The 20,253-nt window shown below is 38.0% G+C and overlaps 1 protein-coding gene across 2 annotated transcripts in view; it reads right to left on the reverse strand.

Annotated features, from left to right (window-relative positions):
• The window catches only part of LOC117472956 (leucine-rich repeat transmembrane neuronal protein 4), a 44,202-nt gene that overhangs the window by 2,022 nt on the left and 21,927 nt on the right, over positions 1-20,253 (reverse strand). The gene's annotated exons all lie outside the window — the stretch shown is intronic.

Consider the following 20,253-nt stretch of genomic DNA (forward strand, 5'->3'; position numbering starts at 1 on the left):
AACACTACTGTTCAGAAATTTGAATTATCTGTTATATATTCACATTTTTCTTCTTTGCACTTTATATTAATATTGACACCTTTTTATGGGCTCAATATATTTGTTGGAAGCTGTTTGTATTTGGGCCCTCTGAAGTTTTCTCAGTGGTTGGATGGAATAAGTTTAAACTGTGATTTGTCAAAGTTGTCATGATCCCTAGAGTTAGTAGACGATATCAATACAAGTACAATTCCACTCTTTGTACCAATTTGATAATAAGATAAACCAAAACCAAAACAGTAAATCCTATGTAGAAAGCTTCAAGTTATACTCTACGATTGTGTTTGCATATTTGTTATTGTTCGAAGTTAAATAGAACATAATTCTATCTCTAATATACCTATTTGATATTGCTGTGTACATTTAAACACATCATGATAATGTTATAGTTTTTTGTCAGATGGGTTGTACCATTGAACAGCCAAAAAAAAAAGCCGTCTTCTCCTTTGTTTACTTCCATAACATAGTGACATCACAATGTAACACTTTTGCTTCTATTTGTGAGCGCTCGGACACATTGTATATGTTAGGATAAGTGGTTGACTAATCACAACAGAGCCGGCCAGCTAACCAATCAGAGCAGACTTGGCTCTGGTTTTCAGACACAGGGTGAAAAGAGGTGCTGCAGCACAGGCAGAATCAGAGAATAAAGCACTTTTGGAATATTAAGACATACTGTATAAACATGTCACAGGAGTGGCAGAAAATACAATTATGAAACCTGAAATTTAGCATAACAGGGCCCCTTTAAAAGCATGAAAGACAATTATATAAAAATATATATCAGTACACAGTGCCAGCTCGAAGATCTGTCGTATTACTGTATGAACTGTGCACAGAACTATCGTATAATATGTTGGATTATTTGATTGTGCCACAAAAGGGATTATTTAAAAACTGATTTGATGTGAAATGGTTGTCAGATGTTGGTTTGTTTCTGTTTCTGGTTACGTTACATTTCACAACGCCATCCCCATTTAGACCCTTAAAATTAAGGTCACAGCTTTCAAAGGGTTATGTTTTCCAGGATATTTGCTTTTCACTCTAAGAAAGAAGATTAGTTGAAAACAGGCTGTTGTTTTTTTCAACAGATGAACTTTGCACACTACTTCAGAGGCCTTAATAAAAGATTCATATACTAAACAATGCTCAGAATGCAAAATGAGCTTAAAATGAAGGGAGGGGGGATCTGAATCCGGGAGTTCTCTGTGCAAATTGTCAGGGGGAAGGATTTATTTTCTCCAATTATTGCAATAGAAAGAGTCCAACATATAAGCGCAGTCCATATTAATTTGGTCGGTTGGCTGGTTGAACCAATAGCCCTTTCTCTGTGTGTGTACAGAAGTAGTTGGCAGAGCACTTGCAACCTTTGCCTCTTCAACATCTCTTGCCTCCTCTATTTAACTTCCACACTGCCAGTTTATCACGGCTGAAAGCCAAAGGTGCCATAAAATAAACCGAGCAGCAGTTACTGAGACAATAAAAGCATTTTTTGCCTTCCCTCCACAGATCAGTCAATACATAAATAAATACACCTTTAAAAAATGTGAGGTGCTGTTAAACTTATTATATATGTCTCCCACTGCATGAAAAGTCCAGAAAGGATAAAAAGACTTAAAATAGAAAGAGTATAACCTCTTAAATAGTTATGAGGAACCATTTTGCCTTTTTTTGGACTAAAATAGGATTTTGTTCTTTGAAGGATTTGTTTGGTTCAAAATAATCAAAAGAGAGTGTGAAATAGTTTAAGTGTGCAGTGAAAAGCTTTTGATAGTGACTGCCAGTTATGTCAGGTTATTTCTGCTGTGGGCCAAATGCTCTACTCCTGTATAGCGTTAGCCTAATAGCTTAATTGCCTGAGTCATATGTTTCCAGTTTTTCCATTTCTGACCATATACCAGGAGCTGCTTTGGAGGCTTCAACTCCCATTTCTTCTTCAATCTGTCGCCAGGTGTCCATGTCACTTCCTGACCGGTCTACTTTTGCTCTTGAATCAAATAGAAGAGCTAATGCTTCACTTGTGGTCAGCCTAGCCATGATTTTCATTGGGGTCGCCCACTTTGTATGAAGTCAAAGAGATGCCTTAGGCAGATAGTTATTTCGGAACGTAACAAGTATTCTAATGGCATAGGCAACAATGCATGGTGAATCAGCAATGTTAGGAGATTAGAGTTAGGCAGATACTGTATCTCCATTTGGCCAAAATATTACTCAGGCAATTATGCAATGAGGCTAACGATATGCTTTTAAAGCAAGACCCTAATTTCTTTATCAATGTATTCAGTCCGTGGCAAATGTATCAATGTTAAAGCTTTGATCTGTGTCTGCAATTGGTGTTTGAAATTAGACCATTTTAGACTAAAAGAAAGGAAAGAAACGTTATAAATGTCCCATACATTAACCTTAACAATTACTTATAATGGATCAGAGTTTCTAAATTGACCAATGTCCACCTCATTTTTCTGCTTGCCAAGGAAGTAAAATGTGATGCAACAAGTGTGGTAATGCCTCGGCTTAGACATAGTGCTGTGACGCAATGACATCTCAAAGGAAAAAGTGGAAGCACTGAAAACTAATTTTCAAAACAACATGTTTGCACATTTGTAGAATTGTCCAGTTTAGATTTGTATGCTACAAATAAAAAAGCACTTCAATATGCAGAGATACAGTCATACACGCAGATAAACACATACTATCCCCCCAAGCAAGTTTGGTTCTTAAAAAAACAACCACAGTGTTTCATGACCTTTCTGAGTTTTTTCTATTGCCTCCTCCTCAAACACTTTAGTCAGTTGCTGCCTTTCCCACCACTTTGCCTAAACTGTCACCTATTGCAGAGCTTACATAAAGTGCACTCTTAGCCTGCAGTTCACTACATTTGCTTGTTACTATGTAGCTGCTTACCATGATAAAACTATAATTTCTATTTAATTGGGTCTATCAATTTTTAATAAGGTCCTCCTTAAAATGTTTTCATTGATTTATGGGTGATAAATGCAACTTTTTCTCTGATAACAATTGCAAAGTAGGACTGAATCGAATCATTTGAGCCCATATGACCTGCCCCAGATAAGCCCTCTCAAGCACTTCACAAATATGAATTCAATACACTGTTGGTCTGACATTATGAGTTAAAGAGAGACAGAAACATCACTGAATGTGCAACTCTTTAACACACGTCATAGAGAATGAGTTTCTGTGAGTGAAGCAGTGGGATGTGAAACAGCAAGTGATGGAAACTGGGATTTCACACTTACAGTACAAGTCGTTCTAATGGCATTCATTTTATGTCATCTCCTCTGCTCTATGTATATTGAGTCAATCGCTCCTCTTCTATATACATATTCAATTGAACAAGACAAACCATGCGGAGAGATAGAAATCAGCGCTGCCTGAAAACAAAGCAATGGGGTGCAAAAGTGGAAATGCGGAGGTAGGACAATGAAATACGATCCAGAAAGACCAGTTTGAGTATGACTCTGTAATTTACAGGCCAACATGATGCACTGTAGTTGTGTAATACAGCAATAAAGAATTTTACAAGGTTACAACGCTGGCATTTATGTTATCCTTCATTGCAATGAGGTAAACAGTATATAAATATAATCTGTATTTTAATCTAAATCTAAATTTCCTTTTTAAGATTGATTGTTTTCTAGATTAATCAGTTTATATAATGTAAGAAAAAACCCAACATTAAAAAAACGTATTCTCAATATAGATATTCATTTAAATATGATTTCAACAGATACTGTACTAGCAGGGATGCCAAATAACTTTTTGCAGTTTAGAATATATTAATTTGATTTGTTACCACCGCGTTTTTTCCGATGCCATGCCATCAAGCGACTGTATGAAGCTGTGTTTAGGCACTGCAGTGCTAATACTAGCATGCTGACATGCTCCCAAAGACAATGCTAAAATGCAGATGCTTAGCAGGGGCTGATGGGAATGCAGGTGGTAAACATGTTGGACAAATAAAAGCTGACTTGATGTGGGGGTTAAAGGAAAAGTCAGAAGACTAGAAGTGATAACAATTCATCCCGAGGTCAACATCAATGTGTTTTATGACGCTACATCCATCCAGTGACATTTTACTCCAAACCACAAATGTGAACGTCATGGTAGTGCTCGAGGAAAAGCCAGCGGATACAACAAAGTCAGTAGAGTTCACCCATAAATATCTGTGTCAAATTCCTCTGCAATCTTTCTTATAGTTATCTGGACCAAAGAGATGAACTGGACAACAAAAAAGCCAAGATTGCCATCAGTATAGTCAGGCTGAAAAAAAGCTTTAAACTGTAACTATAGGAAGATTGAATCTGCACGGATATTGCAGACTAACATGCTTGTTTTTGTAATTTAGGATAGTATATTGCTGTAGTTATCAGGATTTTTTTTAAACTTTCTTGTAACCAAAAGGTCACATTTTTTAATTACAACAACATCCTTATGTCTTTCAATTAGCTGACAGATCATTACCACCGCTCCGTGTTTTTGTTTCAAAAAGCTTCTCTACCTCAGTGTCGGTCCTTGTGGAAACAAGCATCATCTAATTACTAAAATACCAAATGTCAAAAGAAAGTCCATTAACTTAATGCCAGCTCTCTTTATAAGTCTGATGAAGGTTTGATGCAGTTGAGTGTCATTAAATTGATTGAATGGTAATGTTGTATTTTATGTTGGTAGTACATCTCATATGTCAACCAAATATTGTATTACATCTTCAATTCATACTCTGCAGATGCAGGATTTTTGTTTCTTAATGTGTGAGGTGGAGTTTAAATATCTGCATTTCAAAGTCGGTAAACTAGAAAAGGATCAGTTTCATGTATTACCACAGAAGAATAGAAGCAAAGCCTTTTTGGCCAACTAAGCTGAGTGAGCATTCAGGTTTAATCAGGAATATTGAGGAAATGTTGGCTGGTATGGTTGGAGCTCTTAGAGAGGTGAGTCATTGGCTAGCAGAGCCTGGAGCGTGGCCAGCCGAGCTGCTTAGGGCTGCAAACACTCAGATTCTGCCTGAGGCATGATCACCATCTTCCCTCCACTTTAATGACTGAGGAAGTCCTTTACAATCTAGTTGTGTGCAACCTAAGCGGATAAATATAAAATGAATTCAAATCTCTTGATTACAATAGCTTTCCAAGAATAGTGTTGTTTCCTCTTGATAGTTGTAAGACGGTATTCAGTGAGTCACTGGCGTCAAGCCAAAGTAATAAAGCGGGCATCTGGCATCAGCCCGATCTTGTCCTCACTTTAAGTTAACTGTTTAAACTACAGCTCAATGTGTTTATCCTGAAATGAGTTTAAAGAGAGCAAAGTAAACTGAGTACAAAGGCTGCTTGCTACCTGTTGAAACTACATTTCTGTCCCAGGTGCTGTGTTGTAAGTGTGTGTAATTTATATCTCAGGTTAAGTGATCCCATGTTAATTTAATGAAACACTTATTTTTTTTGTATCTTCTTCTCAGCTAGAATGACTCACTCTTTATCAGCGGAAACCTCAAGAGTTTAAAGTGTTAAGAAGTGATCTTCTTAATTGGTCCGCAAAGTGTTTCAGGCTTTAAGTGGTAACAGCTATTATTATAAACCATAGTGCTGTTTTGTTGTAGTGTGTTAACACACCATTTTATCAATAGTGAGAAAGAATGTCATTGTTAGACAAAAGATACATTAAAATGACCAAAACATAAACTTCTAATTTGGAAGTAATAAATTAAAGCAAGCATGAAGCAGTGAGATCATTTCTGCCCAACACTGCAGTGTTAGGTTTAACAATGTCTAGCAATCACCAAGCCATTTTATAATGCTAACATGACTAAGCTATTTGAAATACAGAGAACACAACTAAGTTAAAAAAAACAGATTATTCCGGACACTTTGCAATGCCCTTATATCACAAACATTAAATTGGAACTGAAACTGGCTCTTTGGCAATCCCATTGTTTTATAACAAAGGGCGCAGATCTTCAAAGCACTCCACTGATCCACTCTAAAGCACTTGTGGAAAAGGACAATGATATAAACTTGTGTGACACAGCACACAGCAATTAATTATAATTCCCAAGCTATTAGCTTTGGATTGCTAATAAAAACATTAACATGGGTGGTCCCCCTTTGCACTGCTCTGAATGTAGGTCAAGCTGCAGCGAAATGATTCCCAATTAGGTGATAGGCAGCTGCACCATACCAGCATGCCTCAGACTGGCAAGGGAGGCATGAGCTCTCATTGGCATATTAACAACATCCTCCGCCTGCGCTGTGCTGCTGCTCTCTGTCAGCGAGATAATTCACTCAGTGGTCAGCGCTGCGGCGGGAGAGCACAGACAAGCCTCTATTATCATCGCTGTCTATTAGACTACACACACACGGATGCTGAATAGCATGCTAATGGCAACAAGACACTCTTCCCTGATTGTTGCTTGGTATGGATAAATTAAGAAATGATTTCAGGGTGAATGGCACAGAGATGAAGCTGATAACAATATAGCTTAATAAAGCGAGGCATACTGCACTGTAGGTGAATTTACAGTCAGATATGGTTTATTATACCTGTGAATTATTATGTTGCATTCATATACACAAAAGCTTAGAATAATGTTCTCTTGCACTGATTTGTTTTACCTTGTTGGCCCAATTACTTCAATAACATGTCTTATTTTTGACATGAATTCCTAAATACAAATTAGGTATTTATTTATTACACTTTGTGTATGTGGATTTCTTCCAGAAAATGCCTCATTTGCATATTGAAAACAATATACCTGGCTTTATCTAACATTCAGATCTCTTTTCTGGAAATGTCTGAAAATTAGAGCAAATTTAATAAGAAAAGGCCCCGACCATTATCATATTTCAACATAACATTTCAGAACATTTGAAATGCAACATACATTCATGGTGATTTCACAAGATAAAACATTTCCCCTAATCGCCTGCAGTCTCTCCTTGTAATGTTAAACACATCTTTGAACAAATATTACACACAGCAGACCGTCAGAAATAAGGACTGAAACAACTGACTTGTATCTGAACTGAAACTCAACGTTTTTCATTGTAAGACTGCATGAGATGGAACTCTAAAAAGATCATCTTTTCGCTGACTTTAATATTCATTATGTAATTACATTTCTATTTGAAACGCTCTTTGCATTTGTCAAAATAACCATAATCCTTCAGATGTGGGGATTTATCTTCTCCTAATGCAGCTCATCCCATTTTCTGCTCATCATTGTTGGCAATGCGCGCTGAGATTATGTTATTTACTGGATCGACATGTTTATGAGTCACTAAAGAGTCTTTCCACATGTATGTATGTATATAAGTAACCTGAATAGGGATACCAGAAAATATAGATCCATAGATGAATTCCTATGATGAGAAGCGATGTGCGCCACAGTGTTGCTTCATTCTCCATCGTTGACTGTTTTCCTCTGTTTTTACACTCCCACACACGTCCCTGAGTGCACACACACACACACACACACACACACACACACACACACACACACACACACACACACACACACACACACACACACACACACACACACACACACACACACACACACACACACACACACACACACACACACAAACAGATAAACAGTGGTGCTTCTTTTCAAAACAGCCTGAACCCTGAAAATAGACAACTAAAAAAATAGAAAATATGTCGCTTCTAAGGTTACAGCTATTTACTTGGAACTGTGAAGGTATCATGTAATATTCTTTCATATCTATTTTAAACGCTGCTTTCACTTTGTACCATGCATTGTTCTGAGGCCTGAATAGGCCATCCTTGATGCAATTCCAATAATATGATGATAAGAAAAATAAATCTACGAATAGGCTTTAAATTCTGACAGAGACCTTAAAGGTGGGTAGGTCATTTTGGAGAAACCAGCTCGAGATCTCGAGCCGATTTCTCAAACTTACCTACCCCACCTTTAAGTAATTCAATTTAATAGAGCTCCTTCATGCCCACAATGTACAACAAGTACCATACATTGTAATGCTAGATGATGGTATAATTTAATTTGAGCTCTGGTTGCATGCAGACAGATTATGCTTTACCAGCTAAATATAATTCGTTTTTTCGACCTATTGTTAACATATCATATAACATTTGGATATTTAAAATAGGTCACATGACCTCTTTAGATGATAACACAAATATATGTATTACCTGATCCTGCAGTTCCCATTAGCTCTAAGGAGATTGTCATTCAATTGTTTACCATCCCGCATCTTTTTATGTTTGGTTTACAATCACTGCTCGCGATTTATTTGCTGCAGTTTATTTATTTTTGGGCGAAAAACTCAAGTGTACACTACTTTCCCATCACCAAACGGTAAGCAGCCAAACATATAGAAGTGAGTGAAGTACACATGTCTTTCAGTATAAGTAACAACTACCACAGTGAAAAAATACTCTGTTACAAAGCGAAGTACTGCATTCATAACATTTTTTAAATAGAAGTATAACGTATCAGCATCAAAATGTTAAAACAGCTAATTTCAGAATAATATATTATAGGATTATGATCTTATGTTTTAGTTTTTTACTATGGCATCTGTACTGTCAGATAGCTTTTGACTTCTTCCAGGGATAAATCAAGTCTGATCTCAATGTATACTGTAATAACACATACAACATATCTGTTGATTATACATATGTTGTAATATTAACCCTGATTGAGAAACTTTGAGGTCACTAAAATGTGCAAATAAATGTAGTGAAGTCAAAAGTATAACATATTTTTTCTAAATTGTTATGGAATAGAAATATAAAGTTGCAGCAAAGGGAAATACTCAACTTAAGTACCTACAATTTGTACTTTATAGTTTGGACTTAGTTACTGTCCACATTGTCCTTTGACAAACAGAGTGGATGATTTAGCAGCTAGAGGCAGATATTTCCCTCAGGAGTTGACAGAGATTAAAAGATGAAAGGAGAGTGGATATTGGATTTGTATGAATCAGGTCGCCAGAAACACACACCAAATGAAGGATAATGTTGCTCCAGATCAGTTTGATGTATAAATACAGTAGGAGGTATTTGCTTACACCTGACACCTATCAACTTAAAAGGTGATAATGCGGTCACCTCAGATGGATGGCGCCTACTTGCCCAGCGTGCACTGGAGGGAGGAGCAACCCCCCCCCCTCATAATAGAAATGTATAAAAAAATATTCATGAAGGAAAACCGATAATAATAATAATTATCATATTACATGAGAGGTTTTCCTAGACTTATTTTTCCCACCAAAAGAAAAGAGGTTTGTCAAGAGAGACATAGATGGTTACACTAAAAGAAAGACCTAAAGGGATTCAGTGATCTAAGGCCAAGCTATTTCATTCTCTAATGGATCTCCAGAGTTTATCAGCCCTGCTTTGTCCAGATGAGATACCAAGCTAATGTTGCAAATCACAGATCATTTAGTGCTGTAAGGTGAAAAAGGATAGGGAAAACTAGACGGACAGATGTGTGTTTAATGGAAATGGTAAAAATACAATCCCCTTGGTTCTGATTGAATGCTCATTGATTTTTCGGATGACTGATTCAGAAAATATTGTTGTTTGATAGGAAGATTTTACAGATAGAGTCTCGAGTTGGAGTCTGCAGTCATTTTGAGAATACAATTTACATCTGGGTGGATTTGCAGGAGTCTAGAATATCAGAGGTATGGTAATCTGCCCACAGTTTATTAGTTTGAATCCAATTAAGAGATTTATTAGACACAAGTCTGCTGAGGTCAGCTATAACTTAAAATGTGAATAGGATAAGTGCGTGTTTGTTGAAGGGGTTAAATAGAGGATTACAGTTAAATTGCAAAAATAAGGAGAGGCTAAGGATTGGGGTTTAGGATTAAACATGGGGGTGGAATACACCTAACTCAGCTTTGGGGGACACATCGGTTTAACTCAAGAGGGGCCGCTGCTATAATCCTCCCTGCTGGCTTTTTCACTATATTCTGTTTCCCTCCACTCCATTTCCAGTCTCGGTTGCAATTGTCTGAGAGACACAACAACATGAAGCAGCCAAGCTATGCAAGATATCTGCTAATTAAGGAAGACTCCAACCACTGCCTGGATTCTGCAAAAGGCAGGTAATTAGTCATATGTAAACTGTCCCTTGGTAACATTTCTACTCCAGTACTGTATTAAGATAATGAGTTCTGCATTTGAAGAATCTGTATTTGAAATAACTTGAATGTCTGGGATTGAGGGGGGGCTTTTTTAACTGTATTGTGGGGGGGTTTACAACTTTTGGCAAACTTTTTCAGTTATGTAAGGGAACAAAAAAAACAACACATTTTTCAAAAATGGTAGCATTGAGAAGGAAGATGACAAGCAACTGTTGATAAAGGCTCGGCTTCCTGTCAAACAAAAACAGAGATACATTTTTCTAATGCACACAAAGGGCTCATTTAGAGATTATCTGGCCACTTGTGGGCACAAGGAACCAGCTGAAAACACAAACTGACCAAATAAAACATTATTTATGGAGTAGTACCAATGTTAGCACAGCCCTGACTGATCCGAACTCCAATCACAAAACAAAACATGAATACGTTTTTTGCTTCTCATCAAAAACCTGACAAAACAATAATTCAGAGTTTAACAAATTGGAATAATGAGATACAGAGTTTATATTCTGTATATATTATATATTTAGTTTTTTGTGTGTTTATTTTGGGGTCATTACACTGAAGTGAAGGCGAAATGTGGCTTTGAACACAGCATTAGGTATTACTTTTGTCTGTTGATAGTTATTAGATTAAGAGCATTGGACAATCAAAGTAATAAAGGGGACATATCCGACAATTCGAATCAGAATTCGTTTTTATTTAAATAAACACAATATGCCGTAATTTAATTACAATAACCAATTAAGAGGATTCAAAACTACATCATGATGCCAATTTGGAAAAACTTTGAATGAATGTTTTGTCAGGTTTGTGAGCAAGACGAGAAACCAACAACTTATACAAGTCTTGTTTTGTGATTGTAGTTTGGATCAGTCAGGGCTAACAATGTTACTACTCACTAGAATAATGGGTTGTTGTGTGAGTTTGTGTTTACAGCTCGTTTCCTTAAACATTTCTGGCGAGGAGGACGACTTTCTGAAACAGGATTTAGTTTTTATTTTCTACCTTTATAGAGAACCGCAGTGACGCTTCCTAAAACCCGGAAGTAAACTCCTTCCGGTTCCTTCGTCAAAAACGCAATGGAATTTCTCCATAGGATTTTGGAAAATAGCTCGAAATAAGGTCTGTGGTTGACACACATTTCAGAGACGGATCACGTTTTGTTCAGCCGGATAATATCCACATGTCTACCCTACTTTTATAATTTTCGAATCATAAATCTAGTCGCCAGAAGCAAAATGCTAACGTTATGCTATAAAATGAGGAGGAGTACAGGGCCCTGGTTGAGAACTTCGTAGGCTGGTGTGACAACAATCACCTCCAGCTCAACATCAGCAAGACTAAGGAGCTGGTGGTGGACTTCAGGCAGAGCAGAAAGAGGCCTCTGACCCCCATCACCATCAGGGGGGAGGATGTGGAGGTGGTGAACAGCTACAAGTTCCTGGGAGTGCACTTAAACAATAAACTGGACTGGTCAGACAACACTGATGCTCTCTTCAGGAAGGGACAGAGCAAGCTGTCCCTTCCTGAGGAGGCTCAGGTCATTCAATGTGTGCACGAGGCGGCTGCAGATGTTCTACCAGTCTGTGGTGGCCAGTGTGCTCTTCTTTGCCGTGGTGTGCTGGGGTGGAAACACAAACACAAGGGACACTGACAGGCTGAACAAGCTCGTGAGGAAGGCTAGCTCTGTAGTTGGAGTACAACTGGACAATCTGGAGGAGGTGGCAGAGGGGAGGACGAGGAGGAAGCTCGACAGCATCCTAGAGAACCCCTCCCACCCACTCCATGCAGAGCTAGTAAAGATGAGGAGTACGTTCAGCCACAGACTCATCCCTCCACAACAACGCACCAAGCGCCTCGGACAGTCCTTTGTGCCTGTAGCTATCAGGCTGCACAACAAGGGGTCAATAATGAAAAATAAATAAAATAAAATCACTGGACATAAATATACACTGTTTCCACAACCCATGTTAATACATTAGTAGTAGACCAAATATGTAGATAGATATGTCGATATATATGTACAGATGTCCATTTTTCACTTTTCACTTGTCACTTTAACTCATTCCGTACTTCATAACTTAGATGACCAAATATGTATATATGCTGACAGTTATTTTACTCTTATTTTTACTCATCTCCTATTTCATAGTCTTTTATTATTATTATCATTATTATTTTAATTTTTTTCTTGATTTGATTTTTGATTTGATTAATCTGTATGAATCTTTGCTGTCCTGTTTTTTCACGCTTACCCTGTTGCTGCTTTGTACAACTGAATTTCCCCACGGGGATTAATAAAGGTCCATCTTATCTTATCTTATCTTATCTTAAACGAACTACAGCAGGGTCGCTGCTTCAACATCACGCCAACTTAAGATCCATATTCAAACATACAGATTCTAAATGGTACAAGTTGAAGCGTTTGTTTGAACAGTTTGCAGGGGGCAGGTACTTGCTTTCAAGCAGAACAGGGCAAACAAACTTAGCGGGAGTGTTTTACGTGTTCGGTGTAATGACGTAAAACGGCCTGGACAACTTCTGTAGTCCTATTCAGCCACATGTTAACAACCATCGTTTTTCAGACACGTAAACTCTTCAAAAATCACCAGCGGGGTCACTGCTCATGTATTTAATGTCGTAGAACAAAACGTGATCTGTCTCTTCAATTTGTGTCAAACACAGACCTTATTTCGAGCTATTTTCCAAAATCCTATGGAGAAATTGCATTGCTTTTTGTCGAAGGAACCGGACGTGGTAGAAATGCTAACTTACTTCCGGGTTTTAGGACGCGTCACTGCGGTTCTCTCTTCAGGGAAATGCCTTAAAGAGCATTTCTCTCTTTTGGAGGAACGCCCTTATCACATTCACACAAACTTCCCAATACATTACAGTCTGCCAGAAACTGAGCAGTGGAGCAGCAGCAAGTGCCATGCTTAAAAGCAGATGGAGGGATCTTTCCCACTTTCACATTTACCACCCAGATTATATATCCGTGCGGTCTTGGGGATTAAACCGCCGAAATGCTTTCAAACCCGCTTCTTTAACCTTTGAGGCTACCACTGCCCATGGGAGGCTTTAATCCAGCCATGCTTTAAGTCAGAGTTGAAACCACTTGTGAACCTGTTAGGCTACTGATGTATAACTGAATGATGTCTGAGGAAATTGTATCACTGTCACTGGCTTCTAATATACCACTGACCCCTTCCAGTGAATCAGAGCTGCTTTAATTCAGTGTCGCTACAGCAAAACAAAAGATGTAGTAAAATGAAATCTATACATTTTTGTGTTTCATAGGAGTTAACAGATTAAGTTTATACGTGGTGCTAAACCATTTCATATAAATGTCAGAGTGTAGGACTCAGGATGCTGTCGCGCCATTGCTTCATCCACCACAGTACAGGCTTTTCACTCCTGTCCAGTTTCCATGGTGATAACTCTAAAGAATGGGCTGTATGTCTAAGTCTTAATGCTGGGGACGATTGCGTGTGTGTGTGCGCGAGTGTATTTGCCACATGATATTTGATGTGCTCTGTCATTATGAATATCTACTTTAGTCTCTGCTCTGATATTAAATCTTTAAATATATTGACCAGAAATCTCATAGACACAGAGAGAGACAAACACTTACACACACACATCATGTTCCTGCTCAAGATTTAATCCCCTCATGATTGGTTGAACATATCTATCAGGAAAACAACTGATTGCACTACAGTAGATATTTAAGACAATGATTTGCAGGGGGGAAAAAAATCTAATATAATTTATCGATGTTCTGTATGTCTGCCGCCTTAAAGTAGAACAGCCATCTGTTTGAGTGCTACAATCTCAAACAGCCTCCAAACTTGAACAGACTTGTCCAATATTGATGTGGCTGAAGATATAAGGCGACAAGAGATGAACCGCAGCCAGCTGTTGGCCATGCCGTGATTTTCCACAGAGGGACGATCTGCACTAATCTAATCTGTGGTGATGAAATGTGAATATTGCAGTTCAACCCAAGTGAAATTGCATGAGGCCAGTGATTTCTTTCATACTGCTGCTGCATTTACCCATGCGCATTACCTTGTTATTCTTCCCTCTGTCAAACAAATGGACTGATGGTGATGAAACTGTGTTGACCTACTTTAGGTTGTCTCACACTCTTATCTTCATGGAACTGATTTATGTTTTTATTTTAGCAAAATGTAATTCGGCTGCTTATGCAGTCATACCAAATATGTCTTCTAAAAAATGAAGTTCTTTCACAATTAAACCGCAACCTCGGTAACGTTTTGAGGATGAAGTGTTTCTTCTCCTGGAATATGGTCTCAGTTTTAAACACGTGGCTATCGTTGTAAACTGAAACAAAAGAAAACAAACAAAAAGAAGGCACAAAATATATACTTGGTTGTATTATGAAAACAAAGGAATTTGGAGTTTGGTTTTAAATAAACATGTATGTCAAAGTTGACTTTTGGTTTCACGATCAATGTTCTCCTCGATAAAATAACACTGTGTTTGTCTCTAACATCCAGCCGGACCTCCTTGCTACGGCGACATCTGTAGCCTTGGATTACAAACAATCAAACATTTTTGATATGTAAAAAACAGTAGTAATCCGGTGACAATACTTTTTTTTTTAAAACAATGCATTTTCGTTGTATGGGAACATCATTTTCAAGTACACCAGGCTGTTCCTAAGGCATGATACTGTATACAGCACACCTGAATCATGTGGGCAGTTGCACCCCTCTAGCTGTGGTAAAAACTGTGCTTCTATATTTTATTATGATCACGACCATTCTGTTTTCACCTGCTTAACATGTGAGGTCATGCCACAGACAAAACAAAGCTGTGATAAATCTCACTATGAGGAGATATAAGAAGCTTAAGGCAGCAATGACACATGGTTCTGTGGTTTGGTTCAATTCCTGCGTTTCTGATATTTAATCTTAAAGGTAATATCATCACTGCTCACTTGTATGTGCGCCATAGTAACTGTAATGAAATCATTTGTGGTTACAGACACACATAACAATGTTAAAACTGCTGGAATAGCATTACAACTGTCCACATGGCTAGAGGAGCACATTACTGACAACAGCACTATAATAAATATGGTATTATTTCTCCTTACATATACTATAGTATAAATAGTAGTATATTTCTCCAACTTGAGTCACAAAACAAATACATTACAACAAGTGCCTTCAAATCCTTGCCAATATAATTAGCGAGCACCTGAAAGGCTTTTACTGCAATCACCAAGGTTACTGAGTGACTGCTTATTCAAATCTCAGTTTGGTTGGTACTATTTTTGTGAGATTTTTAAATATCACAGGGAAGAAAGCAGCTGGTAGGATAAAGATGTTCTGCAGTATACCTATTTCCACTTCTGCAGGTCGACCCTGCCATATTGGCATTAGGCATTAGCTGTCACTGCTGTGGTATTTCCGCACGAGATTACTTGTCAATCAAAATGAGGTGTTTCTCTGAGCATTTTCTGTTCAAGTTAATGACATTTTAGCCTCTTTTGGTGGATATTTTCCTTGTTTGTTTGCTTCTTTTAGTAGCTGCCTACCATATTTGTTACAGACAAACTGCTCCATTATTCCATCATATTGTAAAACCCCACTGACAGTTTTTAAAACAGTAATATGAAAGCTGTTAAAAGTGACTATGCTTTGAACCGTTATTGTGCTACAGTTGGAAGTCAGCCAATGATTTGAAGTGGCAAAACACTTTTTATGAAAGTGTGACTGATTTTCACTTTTAAAGAGTAATTTTTGGGCATTTGAGTGTCAAATCAAAACATGCTTTGCAGCGTTTATACAAAATTAGCTTTTCTGCCAGAATGTTGCCAACAGGTAAACGGGTACTTTTCTATTCAGAGGAGTGATGGTGGGAAAAGAACATTGTGTTTATAGCTGAGAAGCCTCTCCTCTAGCCTGTCTGCTTCTCTCCTCTCCTCTCTCTGTCTTCCTGCATTTCCTCCTCTGTCTAACTAGCACCGCTGCAGACACATCAGTTTGATGGTCAACTTTATTAAGATGAATGAACCTCATCTGTGTGACGCCTGCCTTCATTTTACCGCACAACATTCCCAGTGTGCGCGGCTGACTGTACCGTAGGTGCTCAGCTGTCACCTTGGATAGCCTGACAGGATCTCCCTGGAGGTGACCTTGGGATGTAAGTTCACAGTGCCAGTACAAACGTTTTGTTGCCCTTACAAAGCTGCTGCAGCATGACTCAGTTACACTGTCTGTCTGCTGAACAGGGTGAAATGTACCCAGCTGAAAAAGCACGGTGATAAATCACGTAAGAAAAACAAGTGGAGAGAATGAAGGGAGCAGGGGATTCGAGGTCAACAACCCCAGTGTTTTCTGAACAACATGCATTTACATTCAGGGGTATTATGAAGGATGGGGGGTCATAAAAGATGTCAGTGGGGTCTGTCGGCCTCCTGCAGTGATACAACATGACTTTTATGTTTTGTGGGCAAAAGCACAACCCTACATCTGTTCTTTAAGCCCTGCAGGATTGGATAGAGCAAATGCTATTGACTACATGATATAAAGGTTCACTTTGTTTTTTTTGTCGGTGCACAAAATAGGGAATTAACAACACGCAGGTCAGCGTTGACTTTTAATCTACTATGCCGAACAATCACATTAACTTTGAAACTTGCTTGAAACATTGCTGTGGGTTTTATCAATGCTGGTGGCCTAGCTGTATAGTCCCCGTAAAAAAAAATCAATTTAAGATGAAATGAGAAATATATGAACAAACCACTAATCCTGTGTCCCTGTTTATTCTGTCTTTCTAAATATATATATAAAATCCTCTCTTTTCTTTCTTTATGTAAAATGAAAACATGTTGGATCAGTGATATTGAATCTGGGGTTTATTCATACATTTATCAAATTACATGTACGCACGTGGCGTACATTATTCATTTATCCCCAGTCCTCCTCCTCCTGATCTAATGAGGCGGGTGAGGGAGGTGTTGGTGAAAAGCTTACAGTCTACAGTGAAAATTACGTTCCCCGCCAACTACTGCATTCTTAATTACTGTTACCATGTAAGTGTCTTTTTTCTCCCAGATTAGAGTCATTGTGACAGGGGGTTTATTTTTGTAATTGAAAATAACAAAACGCAACAAAACCTTGCTTAGGTTTAGTAAAATATCATGGTTTGGCTTTTTTACAAGTATGTTAATTAGGTCACACAAGTTACAGAAAATAGTAAACGATTGCCAGAACAAAGATTAAATTAAATGAAAATCTTTAAGTCTGACAGTAAGAGCTAATTCTGAAAGGTTTTCTGTACCTGCTGTTGCCTTTAGCACTACAATAAGGTCCAACTTGATTTATCCTATCCGACTAGTGGTAAGGATTTGATTGTAGCACAATGTCTCCATGCTTTATCTAATGATTTTGTTGTCTAGTGTGTAACAAGCATTAAAGTCTTAAGTGTAGCTATAGACTTTTGGCTTTTTATTGTGATGAAAACTGGCATAACAGAGCACTTCCATTAGCCAGTGTTTAAATCTGTGTGGACAGTACATACAACACTAATTACAGGATTACGATGCCTGTTCCAGTCTGTCGCAGCGAGATCATGGACTGCACAGTTTATTTATACACAACTAAACAATGAGCACAGCTGTTTATGGTGCGTCTAAATACGTTGTTTGCAATTAAATATCTCTGTTCTATCTTTCAACGAACAAACAGGCATAACTGTTCTGCCACGAGGTCAAGGAGTACAAATCCTGCTGAAAGAAAGTTGTTTGAATTTACTTTGCTAAACCTTTTTTTAGCTGTCTCTCTCTTTACCCACTGTCAAACACAGCTGACATTAGTATTCTGATACAGCCCCCTTCAAGCAGTGTTCAGTGCCAGCCACTTAATTTGTCATTTATTGCTCCATGACAACTGAAGTAATTGAACCTCTCTTGCCCACGGACGAGATCTGCCAGCCTTGTGACCGTTTCCCCTCATTGTGGAAGAAATGGAGCTTCAGGACCTTGGTGCAAATAAGGGCACAGATCTCATTTGATGGGGCAAGGAGATGTTTGCTATATATCCATGCCACAGGGGCTTTTGAAATGTTTATGACATGCCTTGGGCCCCCAGTAAAGGGGCATTGGAAAATGTAATTAGCTTTGAAAAATGAAGGAACAATGTGATGGAAACCTTTTTTGTTTCATTACATTGTTAAAATAAGTGAATTTAGAAAATTATATAACAGACTGTTAGCACACAAACTAATTGTGTAGCTGCAGATGGGAAACATGTGGGTGTTAATCTCAAACATCATGCACCAGGAAACGAAAGTGATTTTGAATCCGATAAACATAAAATGAATTAAAGATGAATATTTGACCTGATAACCGTTTCTTAATAGAAGTGACCACATTGGTCAATCTGTTGTGTGTGTTATCCTCTGACCAACATATTGTTCTCAAAGAAAGAGGCTGGAATAAGATGAATATTTACACGAAGCAAACCGAAAGAAATGTATTGATTTTGATGGCTGTTGACCTTTCCTGCAGCACTATCACTGAGGCAGACTGTGCATTTACTTAATTATTATGTCATCCTCACTACACAGTGTTGACTGTGAAAGTAACATATTGACTATACAGTACACTTGTTCTGCAATTTACCCAGTTCAGTTAATGTGGTCATGCATCTTGAGCAATCAAATTATATCTGGATAGGGATTAACACTGAAAAAAACGCTTAAGACGTATTAAGAACAGTTTGAAATCCAATTACTGCAGGAAGTGGTCTGAGACTTTCCAGCCAGATGTTATACTGTAAGTGTTGGCATATGTCTTAAAGCCACACTCCCTCCAGGATGCAAAGCTGAATAATAAACACAAATAAGGTTGTATGAGAGCTCAATGTACAGTATGGTAGAAAGTTGGCTATTACTTGAGGTTGCTTAGTTTGAGTGATTCCCTAACCATGCCTGTCTTTTGTTCGGTGCTGAACAACTAACATACAGTTGGTTATATAGGTTGTTTTTTAATCCTAAATGTGATTGGAAATAAGGTTGATAAAAGTGGCAACAGTAAAGTTACGTTTTAGGTCGGTTTTGTTGTCATCAGGATCTAACTTTTTAGAAGGGTTAAGCATGGGCGAAGGAAGGGCCTATTCAATTATGGAGCAAATATGGTACTGGGGTGGATGTGCAAATCATTTTTCCTTTAGTCATAACACTGCAAAAAAAAGATTTTTTTTTTGTTTCAGAATAATCAGAAAAATGTGTATTAATGTAATGTTTAAATTCTCTAATAAAAAAAATACAACATCTTCTCTGTAGCATGCTGCTGTGGAAAACATTATGACTCAAAGTTTATAAAAAAGAAAAACCCAGAAGGATGACACCATGAAATGAGACCATCTGAGGAATATGTTTATGCACCATTGGTCTTGGCGGAGCTCTCCAATGACCCTTATTATATGTGGGTTAGTCACTACAAGCGATACCTTTGACATTGCACATGTCCTTTGATACAGCGGTAATCTAACAACAATAATACGTAAGTAAAACTAGGAAAAATCTTACCATTTGAAAGAAACAGGAACACAAATCAGTGACGTGGTGACCCCTACACACTTCATTTCCACATTAGAAAGGGGAGAATGGACAAAGATGAATGGTTATACTGGCGGTAATCCCATACAGGTTGGACAATAATGTAAGCCTGTAAGGGGCTCCATTCAGAGCCAGTGCTGGTGTTTCTAAATATAGCTCTAGAACAATGACAAGTGAAGGAGACGCAATTGCCTCAAGAGGACTTCCAGTACCATTACAACAAGCGTAGGCTTTGCTCACCTTTACATTTAGATAAGGGTTCCTAGGTTTCTTGTAGCATCATACTATTCAACAGAAAACACACATCCCACCTTTTGCTGTTGGTCATCTTCATTAAGCGTAGGCCTGTTGTTTATCTATGCTACCGTACAGCTAATTAATGGGTTATATGACATGGGATTCCAAAGGATTTGAAGGCTTTATTGTCGAGCGCAACTATAATAGTTGTTGGCAATGAACATCTTAA

This window comes from Trematomus bernacchii, unplaced genomic scaffold (assembly GCF_902827165.1).
Source record: "Trematomus bernacchii unplaced genomic scaffold, fTreBer1.1, whole genome shotgun sequence".
NCBI lineage: Eukaryota > Metazoa > Chordata > Actinopteri > Perciformes > Nototheniidae > Trematomus > Trematomus bernacchii.